The sequence below is a fragment of the Ascaphus truei genome, chromosome 14 (genome assembly GCF_040206685.1).
Source record: "Ascaphus truei isolate aAscTru1 chromosome 14, aAscTru1.hap1, whole genome shotgun sequence".
NCBI classification, from domain to species: Eukaryota; Metazoa; Chordata; class Amphibia; order Anura; family Ascaphidae; genus Ascaphus; species Ascaphus truei.
This window is the reverse complement of record NC_134496.1, coordinates 24,958,716-24,984,327: the sequence shown is the minus strand read 5'-3', so window position 1 is coordinate 24,984,327 and position 25,612 is coordinate 24,958,716. Positions and strand designations below refer to the sequence as shown.

General features: G+C 45.6%; 1 protein-coding gene and 1 long non-coding RNA gene across 7 annotated transcripts in view; one reads left to right on the top strand and one right to left on the bottom strand.

Moving 5' to 3' along the window:
- Window positions 1-10,617, bottom strand: part of RHBDD1 (rhomboid domain containing 1) — a 136,519-nt gene extending 125,902 nt beyond the window's left edge. For all 6 annotated transcript variants that reach the window (XM_075570131.1, XM_075570133.1, XM_075570132.1 and 3 more), the window contains exon 1: window positions 10,519-10,617. The gene's annotated coding sequence lies outside the window, so the exon portion shown is untranslated. The remainder of the gene's footprint in view (window positions 1-10,518) is intronic.
- The window catches only part of LOC142465818 (uncharacterized), a 71,279-nt gene continuing 55,661 nt past the window's right edge, over window positions 9,995-25,612 (top strand). The window contains exon 1 of the long non-coding RNA XR_012787985.1: window positions 9,995-10,195. This is a non-coding gene — a long non-coding RNA (uncharacterized LOC142465818). The remainder of the gene's footprint in view (window positions 10,196-25,612) is intronic.

The following is a 25,612-nucleotide window of genomic DNA, read 5'->3' as shown; positions in this document are numbered from 1 at the left end:
AGTTTGAGTCTGAGATAGAGTATAAAGGCTTCCTAGAGAATCAGCACAGCTTCCAGGCATTCGGAGAACATTACAGAACACACCTTGTAGCAACTATCAAAGCTCAGCATGAAGGAAAACCAGTGGAGAAATAAAGTTTGACTCTTTCAGTGCTAGAGGAGACTGCATGAAAGATAAATGGTTCATAGCACAAATTAATAATACCGGTAATAATTGATTTCATTTGGATTATATCATCTTGCCGGGTTTAATTTGCTGTAGATAACGTAAAGGAACATCATGTTCCTTGTCCCAGGCCACACGTCACAAAGAACTGATGCTGGCTTTTCAACGAATGTCCCAGTTTAGTGTTTATCACGTCTGTTTGCGTCATTCAGTACATCACTAGCAGCACGTTTTTGTGGAAATGCTAAATATGTTCCTTATGAATGATACTCATCTGTGGATCTGAGAGGTCTCCTATACCTTAGATCTGAGGTGGGCAACACTGTCGCCCATCGCCACAAGTGGCAAATCGGCAATGAAAGTGTGGCGAATTTGAGTTTGCCAGCTCCCACAGTAAAATAAACTTTTTCCTGACGTGTCAAAGACAAAGCGCTTCGGCGTGAAACGCGTCAGAGGATCCGCCAGAACTCCACAACTATGCTCCAATAAATCTTCTTAGTCACATTTTCAGCCTTTTCATTTTTTCATCTTGGTGGTGCACCCTTTCTTTCTCCTGTGGGAGGAGTATCATCCTGAGGTGAGTGAAGCAGCAGGTGATAGTGCTGAGGTGAGTGAAGCAGACGAACAGTGTGTGTTGTTTTAAATGTTTGATTGAGCAACCTAATTTCTCAATTTTTTCTGAATGAGTCAACAAAGTGAACCAGACTATTTTGATCTGGTTCAATACTGATTGGCCGGCAAAGCCGGCCAATTCAGTAAAACAGCAATTCTACTTGTTGCCAAGTAGAACAAAGAAAAACCAGTCAAACAAATATATAAGGGAATCAACAAGTGCACTGTAAAAAGTGCACTTAATAAAGAAGGGTTAACTCAGAAGAACCCATGATGGGGGATACCGAGCAGAGCACCCCGCCTAACGCCCACTGGGAGGCAAACTCCGAAACCGTCCCAGCAGACTCGGCGTACGTGAACTCTGCCCGAATACGGGAGTGCACCAGCGCCCGGAACACTGCCACGATGTTCGTTGGGACCCCCCTCTCCAAACGCTGCTTCCTGGTCTTGTAAATGGCTACCTTAGCCACTGCTAGGAGCAGGTTGACTAGGAGATCCCTAGGCTTATTGTCTCGGGACACTGGGCACCCAAAAATAAAATGATGAGGAGAGAAGTTTAACCAGAACTGCAGGAGAAGGCACCTCAAGGTGGATAAGAGGGGCTGCAGTCTGGCGCAGCTCAGATAAATGTGGAATACGGACTCCCGCTCGCCACAGAAGGGACAGGCGGCGGGGGAGTCCGTGAAGTGTGCCAAGTACTCTCCTGTGCTCAGTGCACCGTGGAGGACCCTCCAACTCAAATCCCTGGCGGGACGGGGAACCAAAGCTGAATAGAGCTCTCTCCACCGGGGTCTCTCGCCCTCGTTCCCAAGAAATACCCGCCTCCAGATGGTATCTGGGCGGGTGACAAGGGCGAGGTAGTGCACTATATGGAGCACCAGAGAATACAGGACTTTCCTCGGCATGCCGCGAAAACATGCCGGGGACATATCCCCCAACCTGCTGAGGTTGGGGGAGATAGGAGCCCGAGGGGGTTGCCGTGGTTTGGGTTCTACGCAAAGATCCGGAGAGCTGAAGTTGATAGGTTGACAAGGCTCTCCGGTCTGCAAAACCCCCTCAATGAAGGTGCGTGAGTCGGGGTGGATTGCATCTTTAATCTCCCGGATCAAACGACGAGGGACACGGGCAGTAAGCATACCCATACGGGGCACAAGCACCTCTGCGCTTACCCAGTCTCGCCGCTCATAATCCAGGAGATCCCCGACTCTGGTCACGTGCGCCAGGATTAGCCGGCGGCAAATAGAGGGTGAATCCAACATCCGAGCCCCCACTGCCGGATTATACAGCAGGGGCTCGGCGAGGAAATCAACCCCCACCGCCTGCTCCTTCCTGGTCGCGGAGACCAGTTTCCAGGCCTTTAATAAGTCCCGGTAGTATGCCGGCAGCTCCGAGAAGTTTCTTCCTGTCAGCACGTCCTGAAAAGCAATACCGGCTCCCTACCTGTACCGAAGCTGTGCGCAAGCGGAGAGACTATAGAGCCTGTTACAAATGCGTTATTTACATCAGTTATGCACGTATATGACGATTTCAGTACAGTACATGCATCGATAAGGGGAAAAAAGGTAGTGCTTCACTTTAAGTACATTTTCGCTTTACATACATGGCTGGATATACAAATGGAAGCGTAATACAAGACACGGCTTTCTTATCCTGCATTGGTACATGGATTGGCCATGCAAAAACTTACAGTAGCCATAACTGAGAGGCTAAGCCAGGGGTGGCCAACTCCAGAGCTACCACCAAGTCAGGTTTTCAGGATATCCCTGATTCAGCACAGGTGGCTCAAGCAGTGCAATCAGTTGCTCAGTCGAAGACAGTACCACTTGTGCTAAAGCTTGGGATAACCTGAAAACCTGACTTGTTGGTAGCTCTTGAGGACTGGAGTTGGCCACCCCTGGGCTAAGCTAACTAAATGCACCCTTAAAATATGTATGTGTTACTGAGACTGAGATAAAATTGCTGCTATTAGAGGAGTATGGAAGAAAGACGCATTGTCCAACATTCCTAACATTTCTCTCCTAAAAAGCAAAGCAGACACAAGCATACCTATATGACAGAAGGTGTTTTATTTGTCACTCCCAATAGTATGCAAGGAGTAGGGAGAACTATTTGCTCTGCTGTAAATTTCTGAGTGCAAATATATGCCCACAGTGCCCCATGCTTTCAACACGCAAACCTATTTCTAAGTACCAGTACTAACACAAAAGTGCTTCTCTATCTTGTATCTGGTTATCTTGTACATCTGTTGGACAAAAGGCATATAACAAGCCCACGCTAAGTGATCTTTACTGTACAGGCATCAATATTTCCTTGTCATCAATACGATGGCACTTTTGATAGGAACAGCCCCTCGTATCATGTTTTAATCCAAGGGTGGTGGGTAACTAATCGTACAGTTTTCAGTGCACCATTCGGTATATTGGACGGGTGCTGGTGGTCTGGGAGAATCACTACTTTAGCAAATACTCACTAAACAGTGCTGAACCTCTTCACACCTTAAGCGAGTAGATCCCATCTGTGATTTTTTATTTTACCTGTTTTTTTTTTTTTAACATGGGTTGTAAGTCGGGGATCTCCACCTCTTAGTTTCCTCCCTACCCCCCCCCCCCTCTTCCCCTTCCTGCTCCCCCCTCTTTCCCTTCCTGCTCCCCCTCTCTCTTTCCCTTCCTTGCTCCACCCTTTCCATTCCTACTCCCCCAACCTCCCCCCCTTTCCCCTCCATACTCTCCACTCTTCCCCTCTCTACTACGTCCCTCTTCCACTCTCTTCGCCTCCCCCCTCTTCTCCTCTCTACCTGCCTCTTCGCCTCCCACCTCTTCTCCTCCCTACTCCCCCCCATCTATCAAGGCAATTCGGGGGCAAACAAACTGTACCAAAAGTATAAAAGAAAAAATCCTATCCTACTGATTCCCACTTGCCCCAGTGTTGCCTTGATACACAGGCCCATATTTATACATTAAAAGTCCACACTGCTCGGAAATAGTTTTTTTTTTAGTTTATGGGGTATTTTTTTTAACCCTAATTGGAGGGTCCCCCGGACCTGATCTGTGGACCTCCGTCCTCCAGAGCAGCGGTGCGCAAGCTGTGGGGAGCACCCCGGGGGCGGGGGGGGGGGGGCGGTTACATGGGCCTCTGTAACATCATTTACCTGCTCCAAGCCGGGTCTTCGGTGACGGCGTCATGTGACGTGACGCCTTGACAACGCGCGTCAAATGACGCTGCGGGGTCACGTGACCCACGACGTCATTTGACACCGGGTTCTTACCGACGGGGGGCGCAAAAAGATGAGACTCCCAGGCAGAGGGGCGCAAGCAAAAAACCTTGTGCACCCCTGCTCCAGAGAACCCCTGGTTCCCAATCAATGAGCAGCTTTGTCCACCGATCAAGAACACTTGCCCAGTGGACACAACGTGGCAGTGGGAGCAGAGCTTGCTCTGTCGGCCAATAGAAAGTTGCGACCTTACAGATGACCCTGCAACAATATTTCTAGTATTTTTTTGTGTGTCAAAACTGGCGCAAAATGAACTAACAACATCTTGGGAATCTGGGGGTCCCTAGAGCGGGGGTGCCCAACTCCAGTCCTAAACCCCCCTCAACAGGTCAGCTTTTAAGGATATCCCAGCTTCAGCACAGGTGGCTCAATCAGTGGCTCTGTCTTCCCTGCATTAGAGGTTCTAGTAAGTTGCACGGCAGGGGTAGCTAACTCCAGTCTTCAAGATCTACCAACAGGTCAGGTTTTCAGGATATCCCAGCATCAGCACAGGTGGCTCAATCAGTCTATGCTTCAGCACAGGTGGCTCAATCAGTCTATGCTTCAGCACAGGTGGCTCAATCCAGTGCTGAAGCAGGGACACCCTGAAAACCTGACCTGTTGGTAGCTCTTGTGGACTGGAGTTGGCCGCCCCTGTTGTAGCGATACACAGATAGTATAAAAAACATTTTTATACACATTACAGCAACAAAATATCACAGGGCTACATTGGAACCACCTTATTCATGTCACAACTATACCAACCCCTTTTTTTAATTTGATTTTTACACCAAGTTTGTTTTAGAAAGAGCATGAAACCACATGACTAATCTATTTAACCTCGCCAAGAAACTGGCAAACAAACATCCTTACATTATGAATTATTACGTTCACGCGGCTGAAGTCTCCTCTTCGTTATTTGATATCCTGTCTCGTGTAATTTAAAAAGCTTTGGCGTGTCATATCGGCGGTGGGGGGAAAATAGCATTGGGAAAATTAAGCCGCCTTTAACCCTTCTAGCCTTTACCTATACCAGCATAGAGATAAGATAGAGACTCAGCGAGGAAACACACTGATATTGATTCAGTTCTATTCCGGTGTCAGCTCCTTGTGACCTTGGACAAGTCGCTTTGTCTCCCTGTGCCTCAGGCACCAACAAATCGAGTGTAAGATCTGCAGGTCAGGGACTGTGTCTGTAACATTCCTATGTGCTGCATACCATGCGCTACAGGCCGCGTCCATACTTAGTGCGATGGTTCGCGCGGCGCGTACAAAAGTCCGTGCCTCTATGAGGCAGGCCATAGAGCGCGCGACCGCCGAGCAGACAAGATAATCTGATTTTGTCGCGGGACGGCCAGGTCATGTGAGCGGTTCAGCCAATGAGGGCGAACCAGCACTCTGACGTCACGGCCACGCCTCCCCATCGCGCGTCTTCCCCTAGGACACAAATCGCCTCTGCGGCAGTATAGTCTCAGCCATACTGTAATTGTGAAGCACTTTGAGTCCTATTTGGAGAAAAGCACTATATGTAATAGTTATTATTATAACAGTACAGGTGGTGCAAGCTTATCCGACGGAATGCGTCCCGCAAACCGCCGTCGGGTAACGGACCATCGGATTGCGGGTCCACGTTAATCGGCAGCGGTGACCGTCAGATAATGCGTCCGATGGACGGCATTATACGGCGTCAGATATGGCATCCGTCGGTAAGCAGGACGTCGGTAAGGCTGGGGCCATGGTACTGCAGACCGTGCGGAGGCGAACAGACTTCCTTAAGGCAGTGATCGCGTTCATGCGGCGTGCGGAAGAGGGCGAGCGTTGCGCAAGAAATCAGTTCAAACTGATTTCTTGGCGCGACAGGCCGGTGACGTGAGCGGTTCGCCAAATGAGTGCGAACCAGCTCCGTGACGCACCTAGGCACGCTTCCCCCTCTTCCACACGCCCCCCATGGCCAGCGAAAGCACCCGCTTACCTCACAGCCTCCGCACGGGCGAAGGCACCATGGCCCCAGCCTAAGCGAGTACTTACTGTATACACAGGACATACCTGAAAAGGAGAGGCAACTCTCAATGTATTTTTTTACTGGTAAGATGTTTTATATATAAATATAAGAAATATAAATATAAGAAATTCACCAATTCAGGGCTCTGATGCTAATAATCTTATTTTGCTTTACACTGTCGAACGTATGTATTTATATATATATTTGTTGATATGGCGCCAACAATGTACATAACACCGCTATTCAAAGTAGACTATAGAATACAGCAAATAATAGCATCGTAAATGCGACACTTACTAGCACAGGATAGGAAGGGGAGTCCCTCCCTTGGAGAGCTTACAATCAAAGTGGCATGTTGGTATACTTAGACAGGGCACCCAGTAAGTACAGTGGCCAGCAGTGCTGACCACAATGGTTGGTAACTGCTTCCGTGGGTCTGGGAAGCAGTGGTAAGTCCAGGCTTTAAAAGGCATCATTAACTCTTTGAGTGCCAGGGCCCTTCCTGCACAGTCCGATCATCTGACCGCTTTAAATCGCTGTCACATGACCACAGCGGCAATTTTCCAAAAACGGGCAGATTGCGTCCTGTGCTCAGTGGAAACGCCGTACGCTATCTACGCAGGAATGTATATATATTATGTGCAGTGTTATACATGCTTGCAAAATATTTTAAGTGTAATCATTTCTAGTCTTTAAAGAAGCACTCCAGGTGACATTTTTTTTAATAGGTTTGAAGCAGGGTGTCTCCGGAGCTGAACTGCATTAATTTCAGGTTCGGGGATCTCCTGCTCCCCAACATACTTACCTTGGAAGGGGGTGACGGTAGCAGCCCAGATGGGGGCTATTGAAATGCCGGCTTTAAATGTCCCGTGGGCCAATAGGAAGCATGACATCATTCCTGCTTCAGCACAGGTGCCTCAGTCATTCCAAGACTGAGCAACTTGTTCTGCAGCAGGTATATCCTAAAAACCTGAAATCTTGGAAGCCATTGAGGACTGGAGCTGCCTATCCCTGGCATATGCTGATGGAGATAAACCGTGGCATCCTAACCCTCTGAGTGCCAAGGGGTCCAACCTCCGAGTCCTCTGGAGAAGAACCACACTGTTTTTAGTCTGTGGCCACCCGGTTCCCGAGATACGTACCAAGGAAGTTACCTGTATTACTTCCTGGTTTTTAAGGGGGCTTTAAATTGTCGTCCAAAAGGAAGCCACAACCAAACACGTTGTGGATTCCAACTGGCCCTGTAGATTTAAACCTAATAGAAACACAAACAAAAGTTCCCCAATTAATGCACTCACTGTAAATTGTGTGGTGAAAATGAGTAGAAATAAAAACCTTTTAATATTAAAGCTGCAGTTCAGTCAATATCCTGCATGTGTGTTTTTTTTAATAAATCAGTTCTGTAGTAAGAAAAAATACTTTAAGCATTTTCAGTTTTTAAAAAAACAACTTTGAAAGACCAATTTTCTTGTATTCTATTTTAACAGCCATTTGCTAAGGCACTGCCCCTTCATGTCCTGGCACACCCCTCTGTCAGCCCTGCCCTCCCTCTAGCACTTGTCAGTGCAGGAATGCTCATGAATATTCATGAGCTTCCACTGCCAGTCAAGCAGATTATAAACAAATCCCAGCTTTTAATATGTCACCAAATTTCGACCTATCAATACATGGAAAACGAATTAACCTGCAGCTATACTGTTCTTTAGCTCAGGGGAGCGCAAACTTTTTGTGCTGCGCCCCCGTCACTCTGCCCCCGGCTCTCGCGCCCCCCTGCCTACCTTCATTCGCGTCAGATGACGTCACATGCCCACGCAGCGTCAAGTCACATGGTGCCACGGCGTCTATTGACGCCGCGTTGCCATGGCGACGCAACACAGACGGCTGAATCCCGGTAAGTAAACAGTTGCAGGGGCCTCACGCGATCCCCCGGCATTTAATTTAAATGCCTGGGGGAAGAGCGCGGGGCCTCTGCAACTGCCCGCGCCCCCCCAGCACAATCTCCCGCCCCCCCTGGGGGTCGCGCCCCCCACTTTGCGCACCGCTGCTTTAGCTAATTAGAGATTGCACACATGAAACTATTGAAGTAAAAAAATAAATGTAAAAAAAAAAAAAAAGACTGAACTGCAGCTTTAAATAGTATAAAATAATTTTTGTAAAGAGGGACTTGGTATTCATAGTTCCATGGCCAATCCCTTTAACCACATACATATCAGATTTAGTACATATATAAAAATGCTTGTTTAACCACTTCTTTATTTTGTACCCTTTGTAATCCATATATCTACTTCCAATGGAATGTCATTAATATGATCATATATTCCTTGGAATATCAGTGCTGGCCCAATTTCTCATGTCTGAAGGGGTCCAATATATGGCATTGATATATTTTACTAAAACCCAGGGTTAATAAATATATCCCTGAGATCTGAATCACTAAGAAGTGAAGAAGCCAAGTTAGAACGGTACACGGTACATACAACTTAATATAAAAGAAGTTACATAAAACATGCTTTGGTAACGTAACCACAACTTGAAAATCTATTGTTGTGGGGTCATGTGCTAGTGAAGTAGCTGAACCTTTGTTAGCAGTCACAGTTTAATTCATATCCTGCAGTGTTATAATCTTGCAAAGGAGGAGTGCTATTCCTCTAGTAACAAATAATGTTGGTGTTAATGCTTAATTAGTTGCTACTCAGTCATTCATGCTAGATTTACTAACACCGCTATCTGCATAACCTTACTGCCACTCGATGCCACATAATTAGCAGCTTATTTGTGGATAGAAAATATATACAATTGTGTGTGCCAATCTTAAGTTTTCAGGTGCTAATGCCTTCCAACCCTATATTTATAGGCACACTTAGGCGTGGATTTATGCCTTGAGGCGTGTAGTTCAGTGACCGCATCAAGTTATAGCCTCAATCTGAGCGTAGAGCGTTACACTTGTAGCTATTCTCATCTACCTTCAAGCACTTCCACATCATAACATCGTTACGCCGTACCACCCGACGTAAGTTTCGCGCAATCAGCGCAGTGTCCGAGGTTCTCTACTCATTTTCACCACACAATTTACCGTGAGTGCATTCATTAGGGAACTTTTGTTTGTGCTTCTATTAGTATATATTTATCCCTATTTGCACCATAGTATATCACTACTACGCTGATGCGGGTGTTTTCCCTTCTCTCCCCTTACCCCATTATTATACCAGTAGATTTAAACCTGTTGTACACCTATATCTTGGAAACCGGTGGTCCCTGGCGCTAAAAATAGTGAGGCTCCTCTTCGGAGGCCCCCTCAATTCCCTGTCGCTTGAGCGATCTGTGGCCTTTGAGCTAGGGAGGGGGAAGCGTGGCCATACCGTCACAAAGCTGGTTCACCCCCATTGGCAGAACTGCTCACGTGACCTGGTTGTCACGCGACCAAAACAAAATCTTTCGTCCGTTGCGCTTCATTGTGCGCTCTATGGCCTGCCCCGTAAATGTACGGCTTTTTGCTTGGGTCGCGAGGAATATGGACGCGGCCTTAGGGAGTGAGCATGACTTCATGGAGCTGGTTCACCCTCATTGGCTGAACCCGGCCGTCACACAACAAAATCAGCCGAGCTCGACCTCTATGGCCGCCCTCATTGATCATTACTACTGTGAAGCGCTATGTACATTAATGGCTCTATATAAATAAAGACATACATACATACATACATACATACATACATACATACATACATACATACATACATACATGATGTGACATAAAATGCACAAAAAAAAAAGTGTAGTTGAAAATGCCTTTTGTTTTTTTTTGTTTTTTTAAGTACTTTCCTTTGTTTTGCTCTAATACTTTTTGGAAGAATTACACATATTAGGTGTGATGGTTGCATCACGTGACTTGCAGCCAAACAATCCCAGCGCTGAAAAAACTACACAATCACAGTGCATAAAACATAACGGGCGTCAAAGTAGCTTAATCAGTGTCATTGCCGCAGAAAAGACCCCATTAAGGTATTGGAGCAAGGATCTTTATTCCCAACCGCTCCTCCAAGCTCCTGCCCGCGCATGCGCAGTATCTTCCCCGCTTCTGCCTGACAGTATCTGGGGGCTTAATGGACAGCCAGGTAACCTGTGTAGGGTTACACTGACCCCCCACTACACTGCGAGATGATTGACAGGTATCTCAGTGAACGCATTGCTTAGGTGTTAACTACTTGTTGAGGAACGTGGATAGGACTAGGTAATAAGCAGCGTTGCTGCTTAGACAGGCAGTCACTGTATGTATGTGTAACTCTTGTGATGATCCTGCATGGGATTATATCCAGTGTCAGAAGGGGGGATTCAGTGTGGCGCAGGCCGCTCTGGCGCGGAAGCGGTTAATATGTCACTGCTTGTGTTAGGTAAAGCCTTGAGGATACGTATGGACAGGGTAAGACAAGGCAGGGACCCGGCCGGGTAACTTTAGGGTCCGCAGTGTGTGTGACGGGGGAAGGTTTCTAACCTGAATGCTGCAGCTTCCTGGCGGCCAAAGGGAAGTCCATACGCAGCCTGAGGTAGAAAACTACATCTCCCATCATGCCTTGCGAGAAGCAACCGGTGGTGAGGGGGGCATTCAAATTGGAAAAAAACTTTATTAGCACATCTGTATGTATGCTGACTACGGTGACATACATACACAGGCTGGTTACAAGTTGAGGAGAACCAAGTGGTAGGTGTCAACTGTTGCATTACATGTAAATTTAATTTAAAATAAATAATTGCCAAACACTTGTGACTTGAATAACACTGTCATTGCAAATGTAAAATGTCATGGTGATTAGGTATATACTATAATACCAGTTCCTCACCACCTTTATAAGAACTTGCATTGAATGTAACTATTCATAGATAAACTGTTGGGTTACCTCAGCAATTTAATTATGTAAAGATGGGCTAGTTGTAGGGACAAAAAGGTTTAGAAACTAGTTAAACTGAAACACCCAGGGGGGGGTCCAGTGGTCTCCTTTTATCTGTTATGTTAAATTGTGTAACATTTTAACAATGTCATACAATACTCCACAAGGTTAAACTCAACATGTCTATTAAATTCCTTCCATACCATTGATCTTCCCTGTCGCTCTCAATTGATTTATTTGTGTAACAACTGAATAGCTGTCCATGTTAAAGGACCCAAGAATGAGGCTTGGAGATTCCTGGCTGAACAGCAATTGACTTTTAATGAGATTATTCAGTGTCTCCAAATGAAAATTCAGCTTCATGAGCTTGGTGGGGATAAAAGCCATTGCTTTGTTTGTTTATCTATCGTAAGGTAATCTCTCTTTACTCTACCTATTTTATTTTGTTTTGTATTGTTAGCAATACAACCAAAGCCCAACAAGGCTGAAGCGTCACAGAAACGACTAGAGCAGGAGATCTCAACCATTTTTCCAATCATATATATATATGTATGTATATAAACAACTCACTATGGGGGCATAACAAGGAAAAAATATATCTCACTAGAGCAGTAGAACATGTGGGAGATAGGGGGGGGCAGAGAGTGTGAAATGGAGGACTGTACATAGGGGAAGAGAGTGAAAATGGGTGGGAGTTACATGGGGAGGCTGTGCATGTGCTCTCTCATCTCAGTGCAAAGGGAGCAGGGACGTTATGGGCCATGGGTGAGATTGTCTCCCCGCGTCATCTGCTTAATACTGTCCGGCTCTTCTTCTTACCGTTTAGAACAGGGGTGTCCACCTTCAGTCCTCAAGGTACACCAACAAGCCAGGTTTTAAGGATATTCGTGCTTCCTCACAGGTGGCTCAGTCTTCAACTTCGAGCCACCTGTGCTGAAGCAGAGATATGCCCAATACCTGGCCTGTTGGTAGCTCTTGAGGACTGGAGTTGGCCACCCCACTTTAGAACAAATGTTGGGCACAGAATGGGAGCGTGACACTTTTAATGACCACACTGTCTGAAAATTTCTGTTATGAAGGGAGCTGGTGAAAGCTCTGATCCGTGGCAGCAAACTTTCTGCTCTTTTTGCACCAGAAATAGAGGGAGAGTGGGCCGTCGGAGCCCTCTAGGGATTTCCCCTGGTCGCCGACCCTGTATGCAGTGATAGAAATGTTATAGGTGCTGTAACAGGGGACTTATCCCTGTTCAGTAATGTTCCTTTAATCCAGCAGTGTGGTAGTTAATTACTAAACACCACCTGCCTGATTAGATTGTTTACAAAAAGCCTGCCTTTGAGACAGGAAGTGACTCTCTTTAGTTCTGACTGAGAGCTGACCTTTGGAGAGACAGAGCAGAGGTTCTTGAGTCCCAAGAGAGACTGACCAAAAGAAACCCAGATCTCTGGAGCTGACCAGTCTTGAGCTCTGCCAGCCACACAGCAGAGCTGATTGCAAGACACCAAATAAGACTTCTAAACCTGGATGCTGATATTTTTCTGTGCACGCACGGGTGCGGTTCCAGGAGAGCAGAGAAGCTTACTCTACAGCAACTAAACAGATAAGACTTTCCTTATTAAGAGACTGCTTATATCTGCTTATTTTCATGTTATGTGTTTGGGCTGGGAGAAGCTTAACTAATGGAGATGTGAACTAATTGCAAGGATTTCACTAGAAATACTCCCAAGTGAATGGAAGCTTTGTTCCCCTCTGTGTTTGGATAATTTCCTGACGAAAAGGAAAAGGCACAATAAAGCCTATTTTAATTTCACATTATAAACGTCTCCAAATTGTGTACCTCTATGAACGTCCGTCTACAGGTGCCTATTATCGTAGCTCCGAAGTGTGGCAACCGCTTCTAAAGAGCCCTCTCTGATCGGATTGCATGCTTTGCTATTCTGTAAGCACTTCTCGCGTGTCCAATCTGTGTCCAATAAAAGGCATTCTTAGAAGCGGTTTCATTCTGGCTCTGCCAATCCGATCAGTTTGTCCAAAAAGTCTCCAATTCGCATTTTTGACAACAACTGCTTTGCTAGTAGCTCTGTAATGCAAACCGCTTCTACAAATTCATATTTTTTTTTACGCCACCCCCACCCCCATCCACCAGGTTGGAGAGATTGGTATTGCGAGTTACATCCAGAGCCTGAAATATGGGTTTGGCTGAGAGAGTAAAACCCAGAAATCAGACTGGGAATGTAGTATGAAGTTAGCACCACCTCAGGCCCTTCCGCTTTCTAAAGCACGTACAAACCGGGTTGTTTGGTTGTTAAACCGTGTGGTTTGTCACTGTTTATAGACGCGGTTCAGACGATGCGATTTGCCATAGAGAATAGGGTTTTTTGTCACATTTCATTCCGCTACTTCTGAGCATTCCGCTGCTTGTGAACATCTCGCTACTTGTGAACATCTCGCTGCTTGTGAACATTCCGCTGCTTGTGAACATCTCGCTACTTGTGAACATCTCGCTGCTTGTGAACATTCCGCTGCTTGTGAACATCTCGCTACTTGTGAACATTCCGCTGCTTGTGAACATCTCGCTACTTGTGAACATTCCGCTGCTTGTGAACATTCCACGGCTTGTGAACATCTCGCTACTTGTGAACATCTCGCTACTTGTGAACATCTCGCTACTTGTGAACATCTCGCGACTTGTGAACATTCCGCTACTTGTGAACATCTCGCTACTGGGAGTAAAGACACTGATTGACACTGAGATTGTTGCAGGGGAGCCTGGTTCAATTCCCGGTGTCGGCTCCTTGTGACCTTGGGCAAGTCACTTTATCTCCCTGTGCCTCAGGCACACACAAAAAAAAACATAGATTGTAAGCTCCACGGGGCAGGGACCTGTGCCTGCAAAATGTCTCTGTAAAGCGCTGCGTACAACTAGCAGCGCTATACAAGAACATGCTATTATTATTACTTGTGAACATCTCGCTACTTCTGAACGTTCCGCTACTTCTGAACATGCCAAACCAGAACTTCACAATTACGAGATTAGGCCCCAAAGACTACAGGAGGAAGCTGTCTGCGATGTGAAGGGTTTGAGGAAATCCAGTTGCACTACGGACTGAAGTTAAGTGCATTGATTTTGAAACAATAAATGCATACATAAAGCATAAAAACGACATTCTAAACTACAATGTGGGTAAAACACAGCAACAATCTGCCTCAGATTTGACCTAAGTGTGTCAAAAAGTGTCATGCTAAGCATTGTAATGGAATGTAACATTATGTGTTCCCACACATTCAAAGCAGCTGGTGGGAGCAGCGTACAGCTGCGGGGCAACATGGCGATGGTCGTAAACGCTTCCACTTCCAGGTGTGAGGGTTTTTAGTCTATTAGTGAAATAAAAATAAACATTTACCAAAACAGCTTTAAAAAAATAAAATACAAAAAGATGTAGTTGATTCAGCTCCGTAACTAGAAAGGTCTTATTTATGTGGAGTACAATGTTTTGTGAAACCTTCATATTAAAAAAAATTCTGGCATGCTGAAAATATATTGTAATTATTCGTGCACTGTATGTATGTATATATGTATATTTTTATTTATATAGCGCCCACAGTGTACTCAGCGCTTTACAAAGACAATACAGTACAGGGAATTATAATACAATAAGCGCCACAAAGTCAGACAATAGGAAAATAAATCCCTGGCCCGCAGAGCTTACAATCTGTAACCATCTTTGGCTATTTTGTTGGCATCATTATTCTGAATATTTGCATAGGATTTATTTCTTTCATAAACCTATTTCACTATTTTTACACAGCTGCCAATCAATTTTTTCACCCAGCGTCGGATTTACAAATCTGCTGTCCCTAGGCACTTGCCTGTGTCAGCCACCTCCTTGCTGCTGCCCCCCTGCTCCTTTGGCATCCCAGCGTCATATGATGGCGCGGATGTCACGAACGTGACGTCGCACGACGGCGTGTTGGCATGGAAATGTAACGTCATTTGACGCTGGTATTCCAAAGGAGCAGGAGAGCGGCAGCAAGGAGGCGGCTGACCCAGGCAAGGGCATTCCCATTAGGTCCGATAGGTCAGAGAGTGCGGCAAATGCATATGAGAGCAGACATTTTTGCCGTCCCAAAATTTGGCCGCCCTACGCCGGGGCCTTATGGAAAGTCTGACACTGGCTCCATCTGTAATGAGAATTTCTGATTATTAATAGAGTGATTGTTAAGCAAAAAAAGAAGGGTTAATAGTCACCAAAAGGGAGATCGCGTGTAATGCTCCATCGGAGCAATGTTTGTCACTTACCAAAGTCCGTTTTTATTAAAAGAATTTAAATAATAAAGTACAAGTGTGTGCGTACTACACCATGATAAAAAAAAAGAGTGATCAGTGCTAATGCTTACAATACAATACATACAGTAACAATATGAATTACAGTGATTACCAAATAAAACCTTTAACTTAAAGTTGAGGCTGCCTAGAAAAAAAAAAAAATCGCAAACAAAATAATTTTTATTAAAAGAATTTAAATAAAAAAGTACAAGTACAAGTGTGTGCGTACTACACCATGATGCTACTCTGTGTGAACTACTATACTATAGATCAGTGGTTTTCAAACTTTTTGGGGGTTAAGGAACCCTGTAATTATATTGTGAGATTCTGAGGAACCCTAACCTTCTCTAAGGGTGAGTCCCCAGTCAGCATTGTAACACGCGCGCCCCGGCGAGGGGCGGCACATGCACAGCGCTGCACCGCGATCTGCGGTCTGGGGGAGAGTGGGAGCGTTTGCGACGGGAGGGGGCGTGGCGGTGGGTTTGCAGGGGCGTGGCCAGGACCTCATGTGGCTGGTTCGCCTTCATTGGCTGAACCGCCGGTGGGGGCGTGGCCACGCCTCCGTCGCACACTAAATTTCCCTGCCTGCCTGAAAACCTGTTGTGCACTGCTGGGGAAAGGTGTGCGACAGGGTACTAACTGGGACCGGCCTGACGGGGGCGGAGCTTGAACGCACGGCGTGCGCTGTAGAAGGGACTGGGGCCGCCCCCTAATAGTGCGTCTGAGATCAGATGCACTGTAAGGAACCCCGACCCTCTCTAATAGCGCATAACAATAAAAAGGCGATTAGATGTCGAATAACATCTATTTAGGGTTTTACATTGAGTTATACAATCTTCAAAATCTGATAAATTAACACTAGAAGATTTGATTTATTTATTCTTATTTTTCATCAGATAGCTACTGTATGTTTTATTTTTTATATGTTTTAATGACTTGCTATTAAGAAATGTATGTATGTGTGTATATATATATATATATATGTGTGTATATATATATATATATATATATATATATATATATATATATATATATATATATATATATATATATATATATATATATATATATATATATATATATATATATTGCATGTCTGGAAGAAGCTAGCCAGCTAGGAGTATGCCATAAAGAGATTTCCTGAAAAAAGATTGTTATTGCCTCTTACAAAGTAATTTAATGGTCTCTGTAATGCATATGTAATATTCCTTCTCAGAGCTGTTTAAAGAAAATCTTATTTGCAGTTTTCAAAATAAGATCACTTTGTTATTATAGATGATATCATTGAAAGTATTGAAGTTTGTAGGGGGAAATGAGGGTTGTATGAGAATGCGTGTGAAGATAATGAGGGTTATCCTGTCTGCCTTCAACTACTTTCTGGGCAAGCTACCCATCTATCTGAACAAGCTCCTCGCCTCTACCGAAGACTCTCACAGCCACCACAAGTCTAAATTCTTTAAAAACTAAAGCTGTCTCACATTTTAATCTGGTCTGTAACTGTTACATACGCATATAAAATATATTATCTCTTACTGCGCATGCAAAGTCTTGTATATGCCCAGGACATACTTGAAAACGAGAGGTAACTCTCAATGTATTACTTCCTGGTAAAACATTTTATAAATAAAATAAATAAATATCCTAAAAATGAGTTGGAAAGTCTCAAAAGTTCATGTACAAACTAAATGCATGATAGATGCTCATGTTTAGTCCAATATATGTTATCACAACCTGCAGTATAATTTAGATCATGCATATTGCACCAGGAATCCAGTCTGTAAAAAAATGTGTGTGTGTGTGTGTGTATGTATATATATATATTACAGTATATCATCATGTTCAGCCCTTGTCGATCCACTGCTGGATGAAGGCCTCCCCAATGATTTTCCATTTTCTGTGGTTGGCACTTCTCTTCTCCACATTGCTCCAACACAAAATTGTATTTCGTCCTCCCATCTTACTTTTGGTAATTGGCTTGATCTTTTAATCACACTTGGATTTCAGTCAAGGACCATCTTCGTCCAATGATGGTCCTTTTTGCTTGGGATATGTCCGGCCCACTGCCATTTTAATTTCTTCCCCCTCGTGTTGATATCACAGACCTTTGCGTGGTTTCGAACCCATTAATTCTTGTATATATACAGGAGGGCCCCACTCATACGGCAGGTTCCGTTCTAGGCCATCGCAAAGCGAAAATCGCCAAAAAGCGGAACATAGCATTTGCTATGTCCACCGGTGATTTTCTGTCTTTCCTACCCTTCTGCGCATGCGCAGACTCTGCTGCCCCCCTTCCGTGCATGCGCGAACTCGGCTGCTCCCCCATTCTGCGCAAGTGCGACCTCGGCCGCTCCCCCTTCTGCGCATGCGTGACATCGGCCGTCCCCCTTCTGCGCATGCTTAGACATGGTGGCCCCCTTCTCGGTACCGCCGTATTGGCGGATCGCCAAGAACCGGGGCCCGACTGTATAGATATTTAGATGTAACAGTCGTTATTGCTCCCATTAATGAGACATATTGCGCCAACTCGGACGTAATATTTGAAGCATTAGTTAATGCAGCTCCATTCAAACAAATGGTAACGCACGTATTATTTTTCTAATGCCTGCAATATTTTACGCATTTGTTGACACAGTGCATCCCGTTAGCAGTATGTCTGCTACATCTGCATTTGTATTTCCTTGTAAAGGAGCCTCTGCTACATGTCGTATTAATGTAGTGATATATTTTGTTGAACATTAGTCTTCTGGATGTGTAAAATGGCAGCTAAAACATTCTTCTCCTTGAGCCAACACAACTGCTGATAATGGTGAGACACCAAAGTGTTTGTTTCGCCTTCTTGGATTGCTTCTTTAAATTAATTGGTTACAAGGTGTCTCACGGCATAGCACTGCTTAGTATGTACTGTATGGTTCATTCTGTCATAGACTGCCCTCTAAACATGAAGCATATTGTGATAAAGGTATAAGACTGAGTGTATGCCAATGCACAATCAATGATTTCATTAGTTATCATGTTTACAGAATCAAATAATGTTGTTGCTTTGAAGTAGCAGCTCCAGTTGCAGGAAAGTAATATCAAGCATGTTAGATGTTACAAGACGGGGTTCTATCTATTCTTGATCTGCCTAATATTAGTAATTACTTATGTAACCCCTTTTCCCCCACCCTAAGGGAGATTTGGTTCTGGTTACCGGTGTAGTGCTGCTCACCTGTTAGGCTTACAGGATTCTCAGTGTCCGCCGGTGTTAGTGGGGATAGACAGGACAGGCTTTCTTATCTGTAGCTCTTATCTTCGGTGCAGTGCCTCCATTCCAACAGGGCCTATCAGAGATAGGTGCAGTCCCTGCAGGAAAACCTCTTTCCCTCCCCCTGAAAGACTGCAGCCTCAGGCAGGAGTTAAACATAACGGTGGTCTTTATTCTGGTCTCACAGCATACATCAACAGCATCTTGACATACATAGCAACCTCTTCTCTGTGTCCCTGGAGTCAATCCCATGAGCTTGAGGCCCCAGGAGTATCTCCTTGTCTCCCACACTCCCTGGTGGAGTATGGGGTAGTTGCTTCCACTACTCTGCGGGAGGAAAGGCCTCAAACAAGGTCCCTGGTCCAGCACAGCATACATCCCACTCCCCCTGAGGGGACGGGATAGAACACACCTCTCTCACTGAGGAGTGAGAGAGACAGAGAACACTGTATTTGGGCTGCAGCCCTTTTTTGTTACCAGGAGAGGGTCCCAGGTCTTAGCCCCGGTGTGGGCAGTTCCTAGGCCTTAAGCCCCCCTCCCCCCCCCCCCCCATTACTCTAGGGAGCTGTTTATTGCAGCAGGGCATAGATTTAACCCTAATACTGCCTGCACTGGTACCAGGACTTATGTGTTAGGCAGGGAAATTAGTACCCCAGGGGGCACCTGGCTACACTTGGTTTTACAACGCATGTCTCAAGATGCAGTGTTTTCAACCATTTACAAGAAAGGAGCTCTTACCACTTTTTTCCAAGCATAGGGCTTTTTAAAAAAAAATAAAGTTACATCTCCCTAAACTGCACACACCACAATATTTCAATTTTGTAAACTAAAATTAGATAATGGAATTAGATATTTTTATTTATGAAATTAGGTTATGCTTATGGGCAAATAAAAGGATTGTGGTGTCTTGCAAAGTTAAAAAAAACACTTTAATAAACACTTTATGATACAGGTACTTACCATCTATTTCTCTATTATCTACATGCTCCGGTGTATTACCGGACCTGCCTTGCACCCATGGCGAGTTGAGAATGTATTCATGAGTGTTCCTGATCCATTACTATTAGGGAATCCTTAAATATACACTTTGCAATCTACACAAAGTTCAATAAATACCATTACCCCGTCATTTGTGGAGCTACTGTTGTCTATTGCGGAACGGTGGTTGAAAATCAGTGCTTCTAAGACATTGATGCAGTTACCAGTAGAGTAAAATGATGGTACCACTGTTTTGTCACCATCATTTCCCCTTAACGAAGAACATGAGAAGAGAGAAATGCAAATGTTATCTAAATATCCCATGTCCCTTACACACCTAGCCTATGGCTCCTTTTTTTCATTTACAGAGGAAGATGTGTGTCACCTGCTCTGCTCCTCAACCTCCGGCACATGCAACCTCGACCAAATTCCCATCACATCTCCTTAAACCTCTTGCTTCTACCTTACTCCCCATCCTCACTCATATCTTTACCTCGTCTCTTTGGTCTGGCAATTTTCCATCTCTTTTTAGGCATGCTACTGTTCAGAATAGTTTGAAGAATAATACCCTTGACCCTACCTCTGTTTTATAACTATTGCCCTATCTCTCTCGTGGCTTTTGCCTCTAGGTTGTTTTGTTATGCATTCTTAATTCTCTCAACTCCCATGACCTACTAGACCCTCTCCAATCAGGCTTCCGCACAGTATACTCAACTGAAACGGCACTCAATAAAGTAGCAAATTACCTCCACATTGCAGAATCTCAAGGAAACAACTTAATTCTGGTTCTTCTTGACCTCTCCTCGAGTTTCGATACTGTTGACCACCCTCTTCGCAGATTCTTCACTCTTTTGGTGTCCATGGCACTGCCCCCTCCTGGTTTTCCTCCTCCCTCTCTCACTGCTCCTTCAGTTTGACTCTTTGGCCAACTCCTCCTCTACCTCTGCGTATCTGTTGGTGTGCCTCAAGCCTCTGTTTTAGGCCCCCTATTCCCTTTATATATGCTCGCACTGGGTGACCTCATTAACGCAATGGACTTCAGCTATTCAGTACATTTGTACTGATGATACAGAACTATATTTCTCTGGACCTTACATTACACTTGCAGTCCATCACAAATCACAAATTACCTGTCAATCTCTTCCTCGATGGCCCTCCCAAACCAGGGCCCATTCTTCCCTTCTCTCTTACAATAACACTACTATCCACCCAGTCTCGGAAGTACGTTGACTCTCCCCTCTTTTACTCCCCTCATATAAACCCACTTACTAAATCTTGCCATTCATTCCTTTGCAAAATTGCAACAATACACCCCTTCCTCTGTTCCTCCGCTACTAAAACCCTAATGCATGCCCTCGCCCTCTCCCGTATTGATTACTGCAGCATTCTGTTATTTGTGCCTCGCATCTCTCGCCATTACAATCTAATCCAAGTGGTGCTGCTCGAATCAGCTTCTGCTCTTATAGATGTGTGTCTGCTTCTGGCCTCATCAAACCTCTGCTGGCTTCCTATCAATGTCACTATAAAAAATAACATTCTCCTCCTTTCTTTTGAGGCTCTCCTCTCCTCTGCACCTCCATATAGCTCAACTCCGAGCTCATCAGCCCTCTCCCGTCTTAAACCTTTTTCACTTATTTCTCTCTACCTATGGAGTTCTCTTTCACTCAATTCTCGTAAACTACCGTCACTTTCCATTTTTAAAGCCCAGCTGAAAACGCACCTATTAGAATCTCATTAAATTCTCTACGCCGACACTACTGACTCCAGATAATCTTGATCTCCCTGATTTGCACTTTTAATAGATTTTTACTCCTACTGTGTCTGTAAGTCTCCCACGTTCCACTTACAGTGTAAACTCTTTGGGACAGGGTCTCCCTTTGCCTTTGTTTGTACTTTATTTCCCCTGTGTTGTCATTTTGTAAAGCGCTGTGTACACCATTAGTGTATATAAATACAATGATACCTACATATAGATCTAGCAAGACTTAGTATTTTTGGCACCGGCGGAAAGCCTTCGTGCCGGAGGATTGTCGCTGTCGGAGGTCCAGTTTGGAAGCATAGATCCTCACAGCGTTGCCGCGGCAGCCCTATCCCCGGAGCCGCCATAGCCCTATCCCTGGAGCCACCACAGCCATATCCCTGGTGCCGCCGCTGCCTTATCCCTGGAGCCATGGCAGCCCTATATCTGGAGCCGCCACAGCCCTATCCCTGGAGCCGCGGCAGCCCTATATCTGGAGCCGCCACAGCCCTATCCCTGGAGGCGCGGCAGCCCTATATCTGGAGGCGCGGCAGTCCTATATCTGGAGGCGCGGCAGCCCTATCCCTGAAGCCGCCGCTGCCCTATCCCTGGAGCCGCGGCAGCCCTATATCTGGAGGCGCGGCAGCCCTATATCTGGAGGCGCGGCAGCCCTATATCTGGAGCCGCCACAGCCCTATCTATCCCTGAAGCCGCCGCTGCCCTATCCCTAGAGCCGCGGCAGCGCTATCTCTGGAGGCGCGGCAGCCTTATCCCTGGAGCCGCCACAGCCCTATCCCTGGAGCCGCGGCAGCCCTATCCCTGGAGCCGTGGCAGCCCTATCCCTGGAGACGTGGCTGCCCTATCCCTGGAGCCACGGCAGCCCTATCCCTGGAACCGCGGCAGCCCTATCCCTGGAGCCGCCGCTGCCCTATCCCTGGAGCCGCGGCAGCCCTATCCCTGGAGCCGCCGCTGCCTTATCCCTGGAGCCGCGGCAGCCTTATCCCTGGAGCCGCGGCAGCCCTATTCCTGGAGCCGCGGCAGCCCTATCCCTGCAGCCGCCGCTGCCTTATCCCTGGAGCTGTGGCTGCCCTATCTCTGGAGCCGCGGCTGCCCTATCTCTGGAGCCGCGGCTGCTCTATCCCTGGAGCCGCGGCAGCCATATCCCTGGAGCCGCGGCAGCCTTATCCCTGGAGGCGCGGCAGCCCTATCTCTGGAGGCGCGGCAGCGCTATCTCTGGAGTCGCGGCAGCCTTATCCTTGGAGCCGCGGCAGCGCTATCTCTGGAGTCGCGGCAGCCTTATCCTTGGAGCCGCGGCAGCGCTATCTCTGGAGCCGTGGCAGCGCTATCTCTGGAGCCGTGGCAGCCTTATCCTTGGAGCCGCGGCAGCGCTATCTCTGGAGCCGTGGCAGCCTTATCCTTGGAGCCGCGGCAGCGCTATTTCTGGAGCCGTGGCAGCCTTATCCTTGGAGCCGCGGCAGTGCTATCTCTGGAGGCGCGGCAGCGCTATCTCTGGAGGCGTGGCAGCGCTATCTCTGGAGGCGCGGCAGCGCTATCTCTGGAGGCGCGGCAGCGCTATCTCTGGAGGCGCAGCAGCGCTATCTCTGGAGGCGCGGCAGCGCTATCTCTGGAGGCGCGGCAGCGCTATCTCTGGAGGCGCGGCAGCGCTATCTCTGGAGCCGCGGCAGCGCTATCTCTGGAGCCGCGGCTGCGCTATCTCTGGAGCCGCGGCTGCGCTATCTCTGGAGCCGCGGCTGCGCTATCTCTGGAGGCGCGGCTGCGCTATCTCTGGAGGCGCGGCAGCGCTATCTCTGGAGGCGCGGCAGCGCTATCTCTGGAGGCGCGGCAGCGCTATCTCTGGAGGCGCGGCAGCGCTATCTCTGGAGCCGCGGCTACATCAATATTTCTACATGACAGAAAATATTTCAATCATTCACAACAAGGCATTGACCACAAAGAGAAAGGGAAATAATTTGGGACTTTCCCGGCTATGTGGCACTGTCCCCTAAATACTCTCCTCTGGCCAATCTATTGGTTTGGCAATAAAACAATGGTGAGTTGCTTCTGAATGCTTCCAATTGTAAACAATGTACAGTAATCTGTGTGAATTTCTCTACCGATAAAAACGGATAACAATGTCATTCTGTTAAAACCAAGATCACTGGCTTCCAAGAGACAGAGAAACAATGCTTAGGGCATTTTTTGTTGGGGTGTGTCTACCAGCAAGGCCTATTCTAAAGCAGAGGATGAAAGTTAATGACTCATGGGGAACAGGGATGTGTCTTCTGTTTACCATACTAAGTGTGTTAGTCGAGTACATGCTGAACTTTCCCATGTGCGTGGGCAGCTGGTGACTCCACGGTTGACAATTGAGGCAAACAAGCCACGTATCCCTTGTTTGAGTTTAATGACAATATTCTAACTTCATTTGCAACTGCATGTTGGCAAATGTTTAGATGTTACCGACAGAACGTCCATAGCTGAACAGCCTTGACTTGGCATACGTCTCGTTTGCTGGCACAAGAATTTAAGTGGAGTCTAGTTTTTGAAGATGGCAGCTCCAGCTGCAAAGTGAGGCAAGGAAGCAATAATTCTATACGGAAAAGACACTGGACGGGAATACGAACACACGTGAAAACACCATGTATAGAATATTGGACACAGCCGTTATAAATGTGTATATGTTCTAGTTATAAAAATTGAAAACGTACAGTAATACAAAAAAAATAAGTACAAGAATTCTGATACTTGTTGGATAATGCAAAGCATCTCAACACTATGTGGTCATTTGTCAAAGTTTTACTTTCACTTCTCACTGGGAACTATCAATGGTGCGATTTTCTCCCCTCTGTAAAACTGAGAAGCTAGGAAATACCTCCGTTTTCTAAATGACACTTTCTAACATCATTTGAATGCAAGAATGCATTAAATATTACCAGGTAACCAAGGCACCCTTTACATTTCTCTCTCTCTCTTGTGATAATTTATTAGTGTATAGTACCTAGTCAGATTTATGGGACATATCTTGACCAGAAGACCCATTTTTCTTAAAGGTGGGTACATGCCTAAAAGCAATACATTTACTTTGTGTTATATAATATTTGTTGAGGTTATATTCTGAGCAGTTAACTTACAATTCACATTGTCACTTAATCATGGTCCTTATGACTGACGACTTGGCTTGGAGATTATGAAGACTTTAGGTAGTAACTCCCTTATGGTTTCTTTTTTTCTGTAATGTGCTGCTTGTAAGTGTGAGAATGATTTCAATGACTAGAGGTGGATGCCAAATGCTTGGCTTAGTTAACTAGTTTGCAGTACATTTAGTCCGTGCCAATAGTGGGTGTTTCTCTGCATTGTAAATACCTGAAGAGAGTGGGAACAAAGAAGAGTAAGACAGCAATGAAAAACCAGTGGCCAACAGTTGGGGCTTTCCTGGCAGTTAATGACGAGGCTGCAGGCAAAACCAATGTTCTGACCAAATGGGAAATATCTTTCCCAGAAATTATTAAAACGAGCCATACATTTTTTTTGGGAAATAATTTAACTATGGAAACAAAGACCTTTTTACGGTGATCATTACTTGTTATGATGCTACAGCTGCCAGTTAGCATGAAGATCTCCCGTCCATGCATTCCATTGGTTTTATATTATGTGGAAAATGCCACAAGCAATATAACACTTGAATTAAATGCAGTTGGTTAACATTAAGCAGGATTTATGATACTGAGCATTACTAGGCAGCAAAGGATGAAGCACTAGTTGTAATATCATATTAATATACACATAATATTGTAACTTTGTCTCTAAAGTTACTTAAATAGTAGGGATGTTACTAGAAAAAATAGAAAATTAAATAAAGAATACAATAATAATAATGTAATAAACACTACTGTGCTGCTCTTATGAAAATTCATCTGGTCCCCCGATGCTTTCGGCATCAGACCTGAAAGCTTCAATCTGTGGCTTTCTTCCAAATGATTAAATGCATAGCATGCATGTATAATACAAAATCTATGTAATACAATCTTTTATTGTGCAGTCAATTCATAAATTAAGGTAATTTGTTCTACGCTAGCTACTTTTTTACTGGACAATTTAGGGTTCTGCGGCATTGTAGATGAAAAGGGGCAATAAGTTAATTGACTTGTTCTACTTACTGAAGGGATACCTACTGTACGTTTTGCCTGTTACTAAGTGATCATAGAGAAGGACTCCTTAGTTCAGGTGGACAGCAGTGAACCATGTTCCAAGAGAAAGGATTGTAGGATCTGATGGTTAGAAAGGAGAAGGATCACCTTGAGACACATTAGGAGACGAAACTCTACAGACCCACTTTGCTGGAGGTGAACAGTCAGTTACTATGCTAGGTTTCTAGAGCATAAAGCGCCTCCAGCACTGAAGTCATGGAGGGCCATT